The following is a 14,297-nucleotide window of genomic DNA, read 5'->3' as shown; positions in this document are numbered from 1 at the left end:
GATAGATTTGTTCGTTAAATTTACATTTATCTTTGAGTATGGCTTTCACATAAATATGTCATTACACTGTATGAAGGTAAATCATACGCTGGAAATGTCACTGTAGCAGATATGTAATGCAAGTATATCTCATTTAAAAAAAGTTGCAATTGCAGGATCAAGAAAGGGGAAAAGAAATAGGTTTTGGCTTCAAAGCTAAGGTGGAGTCTTGTACTGTAAAGACAGTGTATTAACAGAAAAGCTTAATCTCGCCCAATACCTGTTACCAGAAAGGGGCGTGGTCCATAATAGCAGTGAACATTTACGCTAAATGTCTGAAAATGTTTGATGGAATGTATTTAATATATGGTATTACTGAAAGTGTTGTTCTACTTTGAAGACAATGTGTGCACTATTATTTGTAACACGTGTTATCAAAAATATCCTTAACGAATTTGTTATTTTTACATTTACAACCCCTTAGCCTAAAAACTGTTAATAACAGGTCTATATAAATATCTTTAAATTTCAAAGTAAACCTGCATTACTGAAATAGAACAATTTATTTAGGCTTCTTATTAACCACCGATTTACTTTTGGAATGGCTTAAAATTACCCAGAGTATTTTATGTAGGTAAAATAATGTGTTGTCCAAGACTGACATAAACTTAGCCAGAATAGCAGAGCAACTTTTATAAATATTAAAATATAACAGCAAACAGTCAATTTGTCTATATTTTTACTATAAAAAATGCTCAGTAACTTAACTACAACATGTGTTGCAACAAGTAACATATTTTGTGGGCAGTATTTTCAAAAAATGGTCTCATGGGGGGCAAAGTTCCCCAGTTGACTGCATTTCCATTCACATATTCCCAGTCTTCAACATAAAATGCTAAATTTTGATAATAAATAAAAATAACAGTTACAATACAAAATATGCACGACATTTACTTGTAATGACGTTTACTTTTTACCGTGTTTGGAAACAAGTATTCTTCAAAAAGTATTGTTCAGCAGATTTTGCATATGTGCTATTTCATTCTGAGCTAGAAAAGAGTATAGAGTACAAGCTAATGTTCTTACTGAGTGAATGTATACTTTTTTCCTCTCTACAATATTATATAAAATATGGGTACATTGTATGTATAAAAAGCTATTAAAATCCAGAGAAAAAATTAAACGACATAAATGAAGCACAAGGAAGAAACATAGTTGGTGGCAAAGCACAGAAGTCAAATATGTACACAGGCCGAAAGGTGAAGTTTTTATTTTTATATGCATCAATCTGAAACCTGGAGACTGACATAGTTTACTTGCAAATAATATACGATATAATAAAAATACTCCATACTAAGAAAGAAACATAGAACAAAAATTTATAAAAATCACTGTGATTGAAACAATAATGAGACCACTTTAAGAGAAAATGGCAACCAAATGAAGTTTGAATGTCAATTTTTCAAATCATTTACTAAAGAGTGATTTTGGAAATCACAGTTTCTGCAGTAACTTTCTCATGGCCTGCTTCTACTGCCTTGTGTCACTACACCCTGATATATTTTATTTCCCTCCCTTGGAACCAGATGAATTCTTGTTGCCAGGAAACTGTGAATTATTTTCTCCTGTACACTGTGGCAGACTGGGAAAACTACTTTCTCTTTCACTGATGCAGGCACGGCAGTGGCTACATCACAGAGCAACAATTCACCTGAGAGTAATTTCTTCTTGTTGCTTCTCAAACACATCTCTGCCTTTTGCAACACACTGAAAACCTCACTTGATGGCTCAATAAGTGAGGTATCTGTGAAGGACTTCATATGTAAAAGCACGTTCACACAGGTACAGAGATTTTCTTTGCACGCTATTAGGCGCTCCTCGAAAAATTAACAAAGTGCGTGACGCTTCATAACCTGCCTGACAGTGTGACCACACAAATAGTATTGGGACTGCTGCTCTTCGTCACACACCATGTTACAAAGTGGCTCACCAACTTCCTCAGCACAGACATCCCCATCTTCACTAGTTCTGCCTGCAAACTACTGCCTTCATTTTCATAATTATCAGTGGCAGTATTAAAGAACTGAGAAAGAGTAATAACCCTCAGTGACGATTTTACTTCTCGTAGCGTTGGTACTGGATTTTTGAAGTGGAGCATTGCTAACAGATTTTCCAAGGTATCTTGTGTAAATCTACTTATTAGCAAAAATTTTAATTTCTTCTCATTCAGGAATGTGTTCTGCAATTCCAAAATACCTCCAGCTGTCAAAACTACACCACACTGAACTGGTTTCCAGGCACTGTTCAGCCCAATTTTCAAGTTTCCAAATAATCACAGAGTGTCCTAAAGATGGCAGAGAGCCTCACTGTATGTTTGTTGATCAGAACGACTCAGAGGCATAACTGGAGCTCTGGATGTCATGAGGCAAGACCACTTACGAACATGCTTTAGAAACCGTGCTGTGGTTAAAGTATTTCTCTGCAGTTTCTCTGTCTTGACAGCATACTCACTGGCTGCTGCAGTCTGGCTGTTAATTATGGCAGTAGACGAGCCAACTTTCATTTTCTCGTAATGGTTTGGCCTCAGACATCCCTCACACAGTTTTGGTGCCAGTTTAAGACTTAAACCACTGTCTACATCAAGCCACTGTTATACACGATTTATATGTACCTCATTACAAGGCAGATCATGTCCCTTGACAACATTTCGTCAGAGGAAGACCGATTGCCCATTGACTAAGTGAATCCTCGTTTTTCAAAATGTGTGGTGTATCTGTGAGGAAAATTAGTTTCCAATTATCATCACAAAGACACTGGCAGAAACTAATTTTGAAAACCTTTCGACAACAATTCCAAATTCTCGCCATACAGCTAAATTCTGCCCTCCCGTCACTGACGCAATGCAGTGAACATTGTACAAGTGCCTAAGATTCCCTAATAAAGCTTATAGTAATGTCTGGCGTGAGAACTGGAAAAAGATGGCCCTGTGTAATGGTAACCTATTGTTTGTTTCCATCTTGAGGTAATACCACCCAGCATAACAACTGATGCATTAGAAGCTATAGTTTTTGCAAGGGCGAGATCTGGTGGAGGTGTCTTATCATTATCAATGGTGCAGCCAATGCTCAACCACATTCCAATGGTGAGTGATACTAACCTCATCCATCAGGAGAACAGCATGCATCTCCACTGGTAACATGAGGGCAAGCTTGACTTTCAGGAAACTCACGAGCTCCCTCGGCACACCAGGTCTAACTTTTATGCTCTGTAGCGAACATATTGGGGTTCTATCTGAAGGAAATGGTAATTTATTTTCCAGCAGGACTTTGTACCCCTTACTACTACAAGGTGGTCGAATTTTTAGCCCTTTCCACTGACCATTTGCTACCTTCACGTGTCCCCTTCACTCATACTACAAACTGATCTGCACCGAATAAACCGTGCAGACTCGCAAAGAGGCTGTCTTTTTCTAAAGACACTCTTCTCTCCCTTTTCTGAGAGAGGGTGAGTTTTCTCTTGAAAGCTTCAATTCCAGCCTGAAGCTAGGTTCTTCAGGGTGGTGACTTCATCTTCTGTCGTGTCCAAGTTCGCTGCAGGACTGACGTCATTGGTCACATTCGAAGGCTCTCCAACCTCTGGAACACATATTTGCAATATTACAATCTTCAAACATAAAAAGCATTTAATACTGTAATATGTTTTTAGGTAACCAGTAATTGTTTCTCAGTAGGCTGTGGTATGTAATTTAAAGATTCGTAAGATGCCAAAATCTTACTTTCAAAGGACTGAAGCAAGTCTATGACAATCTGAGTGGTAATATTCCCAGTATGCTCTTAATACTATGAAATGGTAAAGTAATGTCATATCCTACAGTGCAATTGTAGTTGACCAATTGTATTTAATTCTCAACAAACGCTACTATAGTGTTTCCAAAAACCTGTAGGCTCTTTGCTAGGCATCACAGGAACCTGACGGCAATAGAATGTAAAAGAGCTTCACTATACAACACTTCAATAATAACGCAGCACATGAGAACTGAATACTTAAATTACAAGAGCTGTGCGGCAAGTGTTACTTCCTGATGTGGGTTTTAGTGGAGATTACCTTTAAGGGCAAGTAATTATTATTTACAATAAAAGATTAAATAATGAGGACCAGACCCAACCACAACATTGGACACCTTAGCACCTATTGTGCTACATACTACCAATAAACGCAAAGCTCTGTATATAGAGTCTGAAAAACACAAATGGTATGGGAAACACCACAGGCTTTTAAGGAAACTTTAGCCAGCTGTGGTAACAAATCAAAGCATCAGTTTTCCCATTTGTGTATAACATTTAACTGTAAATTAGAAATACGGTATATACAGTATCCAATGGCAAGCAGTAGAAACGATATAGCACAAAGGTACGAGAAATTACATTACTTTATATTTCATCAGATACCAATACAAGTGGACTGTGTGTCTGAGAGATGTGGTCCTGTTCACTAAATTACCTGGTGGTGAAGTATTTTGTTCCCACCACCAACAGACCCTGCACATGTCAGTTTCAAAAATATACAGCTGTTGCAAATGAAATGTTTTAGTCTTCTTTTGTACACAACTCAGGGTTTAAATGAGTGTACAAAATATAACTTCTAAAGAAGGAACTCTAAGCAACACATTTACAACAACTTTAAAAAGGTATATGCTTACTGTACTCAACTGACAAAAGTGTTTCCTACGACAATTACTACGATACAACTAAGCTTACTTTCTGCAAGGGTAATGCTGTGAAGGGAAATTCTGTGTGTCCTACTGATCGAAACACCAAATCTGTGCTGTTAGCAGTCACACGAGATTTTCAGTGTCATAATTCAGGAGCAAGTGAAAGCATGACGTATGCATATACCAATTGAAGTTGTGAATGTTATGTTCCAGTTACCTGTATCCTCAGTCCGTTTCTCTAGTAGGCCAACAGGTTTCCTCTCGGCAGGAGCTTTACGATCACCAAAAATGGTTGGCACAGCATTTGGTTTACGTTTTACCACTCCACCAAGTCTGTCAGTTCAAACTGGTCTGGAGTAAAGTGATTCTGGTAAACACAAACAGTACTATCAGTCAATGTAGTTACCAACTTCGTTATTTAAGCGATATAAAAATTTCAAGACTATACGTTATAACTATATTTTGTAACATAAAATATATGAATCTGTAATATCAATAGAACTCAGCACATGCTACTCGTAACTACATACAGTGCAAGAAATCAAGAGACGTATGAGTTAGGTACAGTAGCTATACACAAACATTGTAACACTCAGATTCTATCTACAAACTAACTGAAAAAATTTCATTTTACACGATACGTCTAACATCTTTTACGGAATGTATCTTCATTCAAGTTTAATTTTCATTAGGTTTAGGTTTCCTGTGTAACAACAAATATTGTACGATGCACGTTGTCTACGCCTGCCTACACTGTGTGATCAAAAGTATCCGGACACCACCAAAAATATCAGTTTTTCATATTAGGTGCATAGTCCTGCCACCTACTGCCACTGTTTCCGATGTGACGGTGAAGTGGAAACGTGAAGGGACACGTACAGCACAAAAGCGTACAGGCCGACCTCTTGTGTTGACTGGCAGAGACCGCCGACAGTTGAAGAGGGTCTGTCCAAACCGTCACACAGGAATTCCAAACTGCATCACAATCCAATGCAAGTACTATGACACTTGGGAACTTTGATTTCAAGTTACTTTTAAGTACATTACGGGAGTGAACAGTGGTCAATGTGTTACAAATATTTACTATCAAAAACAGTCTCGATCACGATTTATTTATTACGGTGACTGGTTTCGACCACTACTGTGGTCATCTTTAGAGCAATGAGTAAGAACCTCCTTCTGGTGGTAAATCACTACCACCAATCGGTACTCACCATAATAAATAAATTGTGATCAAGACTGTTTTTGACAGTAAATACTGGATTTCAAGGTTGAGCACACGGTGCAATGAGTGTAAACACTGGACGATTGAACAGCGGAGAAACGTTGTGTGGAGAGAGAAATCACGGTACACAATGTGGCGATCCGAAGGCAGAGTGTGGGTATTCCGAATGCCCGGTGCACGTCATCTGTCAGCATATGTAGTGTCAACAGCAAAATTCAGAGGCAGCGGTGTTATATGGTGTGGTCGTGTTTTCCATGGAGTGGGCTTCCACCCCTTGCTGTTTTGCGTGGCACTATCACAGGCCTAGATTGATGTTTTAAGCACCTTCTTGCTTTCCACTGTTGAAGAGCAATTCGGGGATGGTGATTGCATTTTTCAACACGATCGAGCACCTGTTTGTATTGCACGGCCTGTGACGGAGTGGTTACACGACAATAACATCCCTGTAATGAACTGGCCTGCACAGAGTCCTGACCTGAATCCTAGGGAACATCTTTGGCACGTTTCGGAATGCGGACTTTGTGCCAGGCCTCACCGACCGACATCGATACCCCTCCTCAGTGCAGCACTCCGTGAAGAATGGGCTGCCATTCCCCGAGAAACCCTCCAGCTCCTCATCGAACGTATGCAAGCGAGAGTGGAAGGTGTCATCGAGGCTAAGAGTGGGCCAACACCACACTGAATTCCAGCATTACTGACGGAGGGCGCCAGGAACTTGTAAGTCATTTTCAGGCACGTGTCCGGATACGTTTGATCACATAGTGTAGTATTTGTATCTGAGACTGTTGAATATACAAGATGCCGTATTAAAAGAGTTAATTATAAATATACTGTACTGTTACGACTGACGATACAATTCAACTATGCTATTCTTTTTATTTATTTCAACGTTTGTCGAAACGGTAGGCCTACACTATTAAATGCAAGTAACAGGTATTTTACAGAGGCACGTCAGTATCACGCCAATTATTTTCACAAAATTTACTGAAAATGAGGCACTGTTAATTGATCTTTGAAGTACACATAGCCATAGCCAACAACATACATTAAAACATCCAAATACTGTACTTCCCATCTTCAACAATTGGGCCTACACACTGAATACGAAACGAAATACCGTGTTTACCTATTACACCTTTCGTGTTGCCAAAAATATGTCTTTATAGCAGTCAGTACATTACAGATTAACTAGAAATGTGTAGCTTTCACTATGGTTTGTCCAAAAAAAACGGGCTTGCACACAACGTACCTTTTACAAACGAATGTGACCGGTTTGAGACGAACCACATGTAATGACACACCAAATCTGATCACTAAGCGAGTCGAAATACAGCAAGTTTGTTAGACAGCGAATGTTAAACCTTAAGATTATTTGCACTAATGAATGAAAACTGTACTTTCCATACACAAGCGAGAGTCTCATGTGGGCTGCCAGTTGGCTCTGCTGGTTTTCATCGGTCATATTCTCCTTCTTGCTGCATCTCTACCTTCAGAAGGAATTCTGTACAGTTTACCTCCCTTTCTGCCTCAGAACAAAAAGCGAAAAGCACAGCACTGAGGTAGTATTCTACTTAGAACTTTGAAAATACACAACACTGCCCATGCTTCTCACACAATGCTTGGGCCCACGACGGCTGCTAATGTTACACGATGTGATATCAGCCAACTGTGGATGGCGGCGAACGCAGCAGAATACGATGGCCGTACTTCCCTTTATACGAGGCTGTACTGCCCTGGTAAACACGCCACGACTCCAGCGCTGCAAAGTGGAGTGCATCTCGACTTGCACTGCTGCCAACTTTGGACTTGCTAACAAAACGACTTCCTCGTGGAAGAACGGGGACGTGTGTTTAAAACCTTCAATCGTGCAATCGGATAGATCATCAAAGTTTCACAAGTGAGAAGATAGTACGACACGTGTATGTGGAACAGATTCTGTAAAGATTCAACGTTCACCTTTTGCATTATAAACAACCCACATACAGTACTTGATAGTATATCCTACAGCAGTCTCCAAATAAATTCTTGCCCTTGTGCTATTAGGTGCTAATTATTTTCAACTGTTTGCGCTGGCTGTACGCTACCATCAGAACTTTAATTTCAAAAAGAGCATTACTTACATCTAAATAGGAATTCAACTTCATTAACAATTATTTAACATAATTCCAGTTTATAAGTTACTATGTTTAACCTACTGAAACGGCTTTGCCCTCACATTTTTTGCGAGTTAATTGCATGCATCAACTCTTCAGTTATTTATGTACCATCCAGGTTGTGGATTCTTTGCAGCTTTTGGAATTAGTGTTTTGCAAGGCTTGTATGTAACACATAAATGTGATACTTCATGACCTTAATTCAAGATGGGAGTGCCATTCTGTAAAAATATAATTCATCCAGAAATCCCATCCAACCTTGCTATCTGAATCAGCACTTTGTGTGTCAAAGTGAAAACTTTGTATGTCTCTTCACTTCTGCTGCCACAGTATTTGCATTTCTCAGGTAAGTTTTCATCTTTGTGTATGTCTCTTTGTGACCTACTAAGTAAATACAATCTTTAATTGATGGCAGTATGTTTGAGCACTGATTTTCATAATTACCAGCAGCAGGAATGTACAGATTACTCAATTCAATTAAACATCTCAGTATCTTAGTTTATTGCTGTTAAGGCTAAATATAATTTACAGGGATGCAATTTTTGCAACTGCTAGTACTACTGCTAAATCTACTGCTGCAGCTACAAGTTATAGAACCATAGACATCAGAACTTTATGTGTGCATTTATTGTGACGTGCAGATACTACGTAACTAATTTTTTTTTTCTTCACTACCCACAACACCAAACTGGCTACTACATCTAAATTATGCTGAACGAGGTGGAGCAGTGGATAGCACAATGGAATCGTATTCAGAAAGACAGTGGTTCAAACCTGCGTCCAGGCATCCCATTTTAGATGTTCCGTTATATCTCTAAATCACTTCAGTGAAATGCCGGGATGGTTCCTTTCAAAGTGCAAGGCCTTACTTCCTTTACCATCCTTTGCTAATCTGAGCTTTTGATCCATCTCTGATGACCTCCTACGTCTAAATCATTATTTTGTACGTTTGAGAGAGATGCAACATCCTGACAAGAAAGTGATGCTGTAGCAGCTTCCACCAATAGTGATGCAGAAGGAAATGACATGGAGGCTTCTGGGTGAATCAGACTGAATAGTGGAACAGCTATGGCCACCACAAGCGACATGGAATCAGGAGGAATTGCTACACCAATCCACACCAACAAAATCTAAGGAGACTGAAGATCGCTATTTTCGTGCAGCGCAACTACTCGCGCAGATACTTTGAAACAAAATCAGAATGGTAATGTGGGCAGTTTCATAAAATATCTGGCATCAGTTTGTGAAATCAATTAGAAGGCATAGAGCAAGACCACTGTAGCACATCAATAAACTGTGTGTGTTACCCGTATGCACACTATTTAAACAAAATTTGATTGCTGTCTTGGAAATAAACTGAACCCTTATTACTTCCTGAGAGAACTGAATGTGAGTGTTTTCACATGACCCTCGACTGTGTTCAAAATGACTCCTGTCAGCTATTGTAATTATGTAGCTCTGCACTACTACCCCCCCCCCCCCTCCCCCCAACCTTTGACCTTGACGTTAATGGGAAGGCTTGCATGATACAGATGCAGATAACCATACTGTAGGTGCAGCCACAACAGAGGGGTATCTGTTGAGAGGTCAGACAAACGTGTGGTTCCTGAAGAAGAGCAATAGCCTTTTCAGTAGTTGCAATGGGCAACAGTCTGGGCAATTGACTGAACTGGCCTTGTAACATCACGCAAAATGGTCTTTCTGTGCTTGTACTGCAAACAGCTGAAAGCAAGGGGAAACTACAGCCATAAGTTTTCCTGGGGGCATACAGCTTTGCTGTACGGTTAAATAATGATGACATCCTCTCGGGTAAAACACTACAGAGGTATAATACTTCCTGAATTGGATTTCCGATCAGGGACTGCTCAGGAGAACATCATTATCAGGAGAAACAGAACAGGGGTTTTATGGATTGGAGCGTTGAATGTCAGACCCCTTAACTGGGCAGATAGGTTGGAAAATTAAAAATGGAAACGGATAGGTTAACGTTAGATATAATGGGAACTAGTTAGTTGATTGGCAGGAGAAACTGAACTTCTGGTCAGGTGAATACAGGGTCATAAATACAGAATCAGATAGGGGTAATGCAGCGGTAGCTTTAATAATGAATGAAAATTAGGAATGCGGATAAGCTACTACAAACAGCAGGGTGAAAGCTTTTGCACAGTAGTACAGGTTAATATGCAAACTAGCTCTGCACATGATGCATTGAAGAAATATATAATGAGATAAAAGAAATTATTCACATAGTTAAGGGAGAAAAAAATGTAATACTCATTGGGGACTGGAATTCAGTAGTAGGAAGAGGAGGAGAAGGAAAAGTAGTAGGTGAATATGGAGGTTTAAGAATCATGAAAGAAGGTTGTATCTGTGGAAGAGACCTGGAGACACCAAGAGATTTCAGATTGATTATACAGGGAATTACAAAAAGGTACGACCAAACTTTCAGGAAACATTCCTCACACACAAATAAAGAAAAGATTTTATATGGACATGTGCCCGGAAACGCTTAATTTCCATGTTAGAGCTCATTTTAGTTTCGTCAGTATGCACTGTAATTCCTCGATTCACCGCCAGTTGGCCCAAACGAAGGAAGGTAATGTTGACTTCGGTGCTTGTGTTGACATGCGACTCATTGCTCTACAGTACTAGCATCGAGCACATCAGTACGTAGCATCAACAGGTTAGTGTTCATCACGAACGTGGTTTTGCAGTCAGTGCAACGTTTACAAATGCGGAGTTGGCAGATGCCCATTTGATGTACGGATTAGCACGGGGCAATAGCCGTGGCACGGTACGTTTGTATCGAGACAAATTTCCAGAACGAAGGTGTCCCAACAGGAAGACGTTCGAAGCAATCGATCGGCGTCTTAGGGAGCACGGAACATTCCATCCTACGATTCGCGACTGGGGAAGACCTAAAACGACGAGGACACCTGCAACGGACGAGGCAATTCTTCGTGCAGTTGATGATAACCCTAATGTCAGCGTCAGAGAAGTTGCTGCTGTACAAGGTAACGTTGACCACGTCACTGTACGGACAGTGCTACGGGAGAACCAGTTGTTTCCGTACCGTGTACAGCGTGTGCAGGCACTATCGGCAGCTGATTGCCCTCCACGGGTACACTTCTGCGAATGGTTCATCCGACAATGTGTCAATCCTCATTTCAGTGCAAATGTTCTCTTTACGGGTGAGGCATCATTCCGACGTCATCAAATTGTAAATTTTCACAGTCAACAGGTACGGGCTGACGAGAATCCGCACGCAATTGTGCAATCACGTCATCAACACAGATTTTCTGTGAACGTTTGGGCAGGCATTGTCGGTGATGTCTCGATTGGGCCCCACGTTCTTCCACCTACGCTCAATGGAGCAGTTATGATTTCATACGGGATACTCTCCCTGTGCTGCTAGAACATGTGCCTTTACAAGTACGACACAACATGTGGTTCGTGCACGATGGAGCTCCTGCACATTTCAGTCCAAGTGTTCGTACGCTTCTCGACGACAGATTCGGTGACCGATGGATTGGTAGAGGCGGACCAATTCCGTGGCCTGCTCGCTCTACTGACCTCAACCCTCTCGACTTTCATTTATGGGGGCATTTGAAAGCTCTTGTATACGCAACCCCGGTACCAAATGTAGACTCTTTGTGCTTGTATTGTGGACGGCTGTGATACAATACGCCATTCTCCAGGGCTGCATCAGCGCATCAGGGATTCCGTGCGACGGAGGGTGGATGCGTGTATCCTCGCTAACGGAGGACATTTTGAACATTTCCTGTGACAAAGTGTTTGAAGTCACGCTGGTACGTTCTGTTGCTGTGTGTTTCCATTCCACGATTAATGTGGTTTGAAGAGAAGTAATAAAATGAGCTCTAACATGGAAAGTAAGCGTTTCCGGACACATGTCCACATAACATATTTTCTTTATTTGTGTGTGAGGAACGTTTTTGTAACACCCTGTATGGTGGTAAGACAGATTTGGGAAACAGGTTTTAAGTTCTATGACATATTCCAGGGGCAAATGTGGACTCTGTACACAATTTACTGGTTATGGACTATATATTAAAAATGAAGAAACTGCAAAAAGGTGGGAATTTAAGGAGATGGGACCTAGATAAACTGACTAAACCAGAGGTTGTACAGAGTTTCAGGTACAGCATAAGGGAACAAATGGCAGGAATGGGGGAAAGAAATACAGTAGAAGAAGAATGGGTAGCTCTGAGGGATGAAGTAGTGAAGGCAGCAGACGATCAAGCAGGTAAAAAGACGAGGGCTAATAGAAATCCTTGGGTAACAGACGAAATATTGAATTTAATTGATAAAAGGAGAAAATATAAAAATTCAGTAAATGAAGCAGGCAAAAAGGAATACAAACGTCTCAAAAATGAGATCGACAGGAAGTGCAAAATGGCTAAGCAGGGATGGCTAGAGGACAAATGTAAGGATGTAGAGGCTTATCTCACTAGGGGTAAGATAGATACTGCCTACAGGAAAATTAAAGAGACCTTTGGTGAAAGGAGAACCACTTGTATGAATATCAAGATCTCAGATGGAAACCCAGTTCTAAGCAAAGAAAGGAAAACAGAAAGGTGGAAGGAGTATATAGAGGGTCTATACAAGGGCGATGTACTCGGGGACATTATTATGGAAATGGAAGAGGACGTAGATGAAGATGAGGTAGGAGATATGACACTGTGTGAAGAATTGGTGAGAGCACTGAAACACCTAAGTAGAAACAAGGCACCGCAAGTAGACATCATTCCGTTAGAGCTACTGATACCCTTGGGAGAGCCAGCCCTGACAAAACTCTACCATCTGGCGAGCAAGACGTATGAGACAGGCGAAGTATCCTCGGACTTCAAGAAGAATATAACAACTCCATATCCATAGAAAGGAGGTGCTGACAGGTGTGTGAACCACCAAACTATCGTTTTAATAAGTCACCATTGCAAAACCGACAAATGAAAAAACTGGTAGAAGATCAGTTTGGGTTCTGTTCAAATGTAGGAACACGCGAGCCAATTCTGACCCCACTACTTACCTTAGAAGCTAGGTTAAGGAACGGTAAACCTACATTTACAACATTTGTAGGCACAGAGAGCTTTTGACAATGTTGACTGGAACAAGCTCTTTCAAATTCTCGTGATAAATACAGGGAGCGAAAGGCTATTTACAATTTGTACAGAAACCAGATGGCAGTTATAGGAGTCGAGGGGCATGAAAGGGCAGCAGTGATTGAGAAGGGAGTGAGACAGGGCTGTAGCATTGTGGCACAACTTGGCTAGAAGAAGTAAGTCGGTAGGAACATTCTGAGGGATCGACGATCACCTACTTAGTACTGGAGGGAAGCGTGGAGGGTAAAAATTGTAGATTGAGACCAAGAGATGAATGCAGGAGGATGTCGGTTGCAGCAGTTACTCTGAGATGAAAAGGTTTGCACAGGATGGAGTAGCACGGAGAGTTGCATCGAACCAGTCTTTGGACTGAAGATCACAACAACACCACCTCTGTACTACCAAATCACAACATATGTGGCCCGCCTGAAGACTGTGTGACATGGCGTACATTTATGGGCACAACTATCAGGTTATACTCTCTTGTATTAGTGCACGGTGAAGTGCTGTATGCCACACGTGTCCAGAAACGCTGCATTATTTGTAGATCTGAATAACTCTACGGGAACCAGATTTTAGGAATGCACAAGTGAAATAAAACACAGTTGTGTGCTTTGTGTGTACATGCACCACTGCTCTGGCTTTCAGTGCAGATTTTGAAAGGCAGTTCAGTTAATTTGTTAGTTGCCGCTTGACTCTTAGAGGGATGTGTAGCTGGTTCACATTTCACAGCCACATTCTTATTACAGCTCCACAGAAGAAGGTCTGAATTGATTGGTGATTACTGTAGAGCTCAAAACGAATTTCCTACATTTAGTAAAGTGTATTATACATGAGCAACATCATTACACAGTGTTACTGCATAAAATTCAGTTGTCATCTCTGTAGCCACCAACAACGAACTGTTGTTACTGTTAATTGGAATCCCATCAGGACCTGGCGATTTATTTATTTTCAACCCATTCATTCAGCTGCTTGACAACCCCAGGGATGTCTATCACTATGTCTTCCATACGGGAATCTGTACGAGACTCAAACGGCGGTATGTTTGTACGATCCTCCTGCGTGAAAGATTTCTCAAATGCTAAATTTAAAATTTCAGCTTTCAT

The sequence above is a fragment of the Schistocerca piceifrons genome, chromosome 11, assembly GCF_021461385.2.
Source record: "Schistocerca piceifrons isolate TAMUIC-IGC-003096 chromosome 11, iqSchPice1.1, whole genome shotgun sequence".
Taxonomy (NCBI): Eukaryota; Metazoa; Arthropoda; class Insecta; order Orthoptera; family Acrididae; genus Schistocerca; species Schistocerca piceifrons.
This window is presented reverse-complemented; position numbering follows the sequence as displayed.